Source organism: Myotis brandtii, unplaced genomic scaffold, assembly GCF_000412655.1.
Source record: "Myotis brandtii unplaced genomic scaffold, ASM41265v1 scaffold842, whole genome shotgun sequence".
NCBI classification, from domain to species: Eukaryota; Metazoa; Chordata; class Mammalia; order Chiroptera; family Vespertilionidae; genus Myotis; species Myotis brandtii.
In genome coordinates, this window is record NW_005371421.1 from 1,301,158 (window position 1) to 1,306,354 (window position 5,197).

Consider the following 5,197-nt stretch of genomic DNA (forward strand, 5'->3'; position numbering starts at 1 on the left):
AGAAATAACAGATTTTCATAACAGCTATACACAGAGGACCCACCCACCCCACACATATTCATACACACTCCTACAAATGTTTACATACATACACATGCAATACCTCATACAAGCTCACACATTCTAGGTTCACTTAAGTGCTGAGCCCGCTCAGCCAGCATTTATGGATTGACCGGTAGGCACTGTGCTGGTCTTGGAGATAAAAGGACAAAGAGGGCATGAGGGTGTGGGACCCCAGATGTCTACTTCTATGGCAAACCAGCCAAGTGCATGGAAGGCTGCCACTACACAGAATGTGGTCTGTTGGGCCAGGATGGTGTTTCCTTCCTTCCTCCCTGTTATAATAATGTTATGGTCATAAGGAAACCCCTCTAATGTGTGGAAATAATTATTGTGTGAAATGATTAATGTGCGAAATGTTTGCTGTGTGAAGACCCCAATACTCTGTAACTTCCAAAATGTGGTGAATGCCCCACTATCTTAATGTGAATGCCCTAAGCCCTTAAAGCGTAAACACCTTGCTCCTAGCACAGGCACACCATCTGGCCCACACTGATAAGACACAAGTTGTTTACCACTGGCTATATAAGCAACAGATTTTCTTCAGTGGACGTCTCCTGCCTGATGAGAGGAGGACTCCACGTCACTCCGTGAGACGAGCCCCTGATTGACTGCCCTGGTGTGTGAGCCTGAACCAACTGCGGCCTCCTGTCTGTCTCCGTCTTCATAGTCCGTCTTTCGGTGTGCATCACCGGGTGGCCTTTGCTGGAGCCTAGGACCCACTAGGAATAGGTAAATAAACCTCGTGTGATTGCATACTAATTCTGTCTTGTGTGTTTATGTGTTCCGGTTCGGCTCAGCTGTCTAGACATTGAAGTATCAGGGGATAGGCCGTTATTGCTGACTTCTGGTCACCTGCGTTTGTCCCACTAAGTCTAGACAGATAATTAATTAATTGGGGCATAATTGGGACACTCCCCACCATGGGGAAAGAATTTGGTAAGATGAAGAGGCAGACACACTGTGTTCAAGACATGTTCTGACAGGTCCTAAGCAGCAGAGAAAGGCTGAGCAGACGTCACAGATTGGAGGAAATGAAGAGGCACAACAGATACAAGGTGGGGTCCTGGGCAGGAAAGTGGATGTTTGTTTTCTAACATTTTTCTACTCCCTGTGGACAAAGGGCAAAATTAACACAAGGCTGATTAGGATCATATCAATGTTAGTTTTCTGATTGAGACCATCGTACTCATGCTGTGTGAGATATCAACATTAAGGGCAGCTGGGTGAAAGGTATAGCAAACCCTGTATTATTTTGCAACTTCTTTATTAAGTCTAAAATTATCTCAAACTAAAAGATTTTTGAAAAAAAAAAAAAACAACAAACCAGACTTGGCTGACAGGCTGTCCTCTTAGCAAGTTTACTTTCCAATTGATTCCTTTAGAAAGGCCTCAAGCCCTCACAGTACAAGGAGGGGCTGGGCCAGGTCAGGGCCTGATTCTTGTTTGTGGAATAGCCTCCAGCTGTCCGCTAAAAGCAAGAAGGGGAAAAGAGGGTTGAACCCTCGAGACAGCGGTGGTCAGAAATGGCTTCTCAGAAAAGACTCTGGAAGAAGGGAAAGGAATTCTGGGCCTGCAAGACCAGCACCTCCACATCCTTCCCACAACTCCTCCCAGTGCAACACCCACGCTTGCCTGACTCTTCCTAACCAGCCAGGGAGTGTGTGGACAGAGGCAGAGAGCAGGGAACAGAGCCACTCTTCAACCCGGGATCTCTGTGAGTTTGGCAGAACTACCTGTATCTTTGGACTCAGAGCTTGTTCCTTGGATATCAGTGCTATTAGTCTCTCCCTATCTCTCTCTGTCTCTCTCTCTCCCTGTCTCTCTCTGTCTCTGTCTCTCTCTCTATTGAAAGCTTTGATCCTCACACATGTCTTCTGATGTGCAAATCTCCCACTCTGCAGCCGGGCTTCACCTCTAATGTCACTGAAATGCGAAAATTAAACTGGAATGCATGGTTTTTCCTTTGGGCAGGATGCAAAGGTGATTTCCCGGGTTCCTGTCCAGGTGGATTCAAAGAAGGAAGCCACAGATAAAAGGTGGTATAGGAAAAGGTGGAAATTTATTGGGAAACAAGCACACACTCCCACGTGGGTAGGGAGAGAGAGACCCACCAAGTCCCTCTTTCTTAGGTTTATAAAGGCAGCAGTTCTTTGTGTTCGAATATCCCCTCTGATTGGTCACTATAGCAGCTTTAGAACTCAAACCTCACGTGGGGTTCCCTTCTTTTTCTCCTTCTGTTTTTTCTACTCCTTGTGGCCTTCCTCTTTATTCTGTGAATGTGTGGCTTCCTCTCCCTTTATTCTGTAAATGTATACCCTTTGGCAGCTCCAAGACCCCTTAATTCTGTGAATGTATCTCTTCTGGCAGCTCCCAGCTTCGCAGCCCTGGGTTTTGCCCCATGGGCCCCCTAATTCCTAAAACTCTCTAAACCTGCCTATTTTACCCCTAAAAACTCCTTTCATCAGCCCTTTCAAAGAGCAGAGATGCAGGCACAACAAGGCTCAGTCCTGGCTGCTTCTCTCTTCTAGCCAGTGTGGTGCTGAGCACTTAGAGGGGAAGGAGGAGGGCAGACCCTGCAACACTGAGTTGTTAAAATCATGGCAAACCCAATACGTGACCTGAACCCAGCCTTTTAATGTGCCTCTTAAATATGCATCATGGCCCTAATAAATGTAAATCAGTCTGGAAATGACTTTTCAACTGTTCGTGATTGATTTATACTTTTTTTCAATTATTTCATTGAGGGGCCTAGATTTTAACCAAAGGCTTCAGAATCGTCTATGGGGCCAAGTCAAATCACTGTCAACCTGACGTCTTTGGTTTATGGTGGCATACCACAGGACCTCGCCTATAATTTAGAAGAAGCCATCGTGGCATAAATATCATATCTATCAATTACCTAAAGTTTAGTAGGACAGGTAGATAAAACAGATGGCATAATACCTCAAGGGAAGAGATTAATGCACCAACTAAAGAATTATAAAACTTTATAGATAGAAATCAGCAGTTTATTGCACTTAACCAAAGATGATTTGCAGAGTGACTGGGGTTGCTCCAAAATGATGACATGGCATCAGCAAAAGCAAAACTGCCTATGTGGTATAGGTAGAGGGTCCCACTGCACTTTATGCTGGCCACCTGCCCATGGGAAGCCCACTAAGGAGGCTGGCATGGTGGAGGGGTGAGAACCACCAAAGAACATGCAGCTGTGTAGCCTGCAGAAGGGTTACTGGTGCCACAGCTGTGTCCTCGGGGCTCAGCAGCTGGGACTGCTTCAGACCATCGGGAGGGACCCCAGGCTGAAGAGACAGAGTGTGCAAAGGAGATGGGTGTCCTTTCAGGTTATCTTATGGGCTTTGAAATGATCTTTTCATACAAACACTCAAGTTTCATCAACCAAGCAAATTGTAAAAGAGGTGCTTTATACTTTATATTTTCAAAACCCTAGGACCTTTTGTCCCAATGAAATCTTAGCTGGAAGCCTAACATATAAATCAGATGAAAGAAGACTTCTTTAAACAGGGGTGAGGGCCCAGAAACCCACTCATATGGGCATCCTCTGTAACCTGTGAGGAAGGCATGTGCCGGAAGCCAGTTCCAGCATGTCAGCAGGGCTAAATCATCTGGAAATGGCTGAGGGCATTTCCCCAAACCTGAAAAGGATGCATAAAATGATTGCTTGCTGCCAGACAGCTGAGGGCATTTCAATCTACATGTTATTGCCTCCTACTGGCCAAACACCTGAACAGCCGTAGGCAGTTTTTCCCCAATCTGACAATGGATTCTGTATAGTAGCCCTACCCTTTGATATGTATATCTACCTTGCTTTAGGACAAAGTGTGTTAATAAAGAGCTAGGAGTCCTGAGACAATGAGAACTTAGTTCCTTTAGCTAAGTCTTCTCTGACTCCCCATAATGCCTTCCAAAATTATGTTTTGTCTCTGTGCTCTTATTTAATTTACACACAGCCCTTCTCCATATTCCTGAACCCTTCTGGATGCTGGATTAAGACCACCAGCAGGCATGTAGGACAGTTCCAAATCCCTGGATAGAAGAGGCAGTCCATATGCACCTGGCTCTGTTCATGTCTCCTGGGCAACCAGAACACTTCTGTCATCTGACAATTTTGTAACAAATGATAAACTCTCAGCAATGTTGTGGTGTGAGGTTATAACAACACTCCTGGAGGATATTGTAAGGATGTTTAGCCTGAAAAATATGATCCAGAAATGATATTACAAAGCTAAGTTCAATAGTTCATCTATCACACTCAATGCCTGCATTTTATATTCAGCATAGATCACGTGTCCATAATATCTCAGAATTTAATTTTGGGCTAAATCTTTTAGGTTTACTCATTCCTCTCTCCTCTTACTCAGAATCAGGCATGAGACCATCATCGAGGGATTTCTCTGTACAGCTGTTCCTCAGCCATAAGACAAGTTGGGATGCACCATCCCAAAACAACTCTCTGCCACCTCCTGGAAATCTCAGGTACTGTGGATAGTACCTGGCGAGCAGGGCTTTGTGGATGTAAGTTCACTCCTGCAGCCCATCGAAAAAGTGTCTTCTCTCTTACCAGGCAGAAAAGTGTTGTCTGTGTGGCATGGACTGTTACCATTCTCCCCTTCTTCCACAGAAACAGAAATATTATCTAAATACGTGATGGCTCCGCTAAATGCATTTCCAAGATGCCCTGCAGCCAGCCTGGCCATGAGGGAAACTAGGTGGAAAACATGCACTTCCTCCATTTCTGCAAGCTGGAGCATGGGTGTGTAGGAAGCCACCTCTGGCTTCAAGCACAGAAGAAAACCGTACAGCTAGCAGAAAAGTGGGAAGGAGGGAGCTCTGGCCCCGTCTAGCTGCCATGGATGCCTACCTTTATTACAGGAGAGATAATAAACTTTTATGTATTTAAGCCCCTTGAACTCTGAGTATCCTCCTACAGTGGTCCAGCCCTTTTCCTCTTCCATCCACATTTCCACGATAGCCACTAGACTTCCCTCTAATCTGAGCTTCTGTGAATAGTCACCTCTTCTTGGGTCACAGCTAGAACTTAAGCAGATATTCCTGAGTGACTGACTTCTGCTTCTGGACATAATGATAAAACAGGGATTGGATCTACCCTTCCACC

At 45.3% G+C, this 5,197-nt stretch overlaps 1 long non-coding RNA gene across 1 annotated transcript; it reads left to right on the forward strand.

Moving 5' to 3' along the window:
• The first annotated feature begins 541 nt into the window (after nucleotides 1-541).
• Nucleotides 542-4,991, forward strand: LOC106724490. Its single transcript, XR_001360302.1, has 3 exons — nucleotides 542-792; nucleotides 4,443-4,596; nucleotides 4,703-4,991. It is a non-coding gene; the product is annotated as an uncharacterized LOC106724490 (long non-coding RNA).
• Nucleotides 4,992-5,197: the final 206 nt, after the last annotated feature.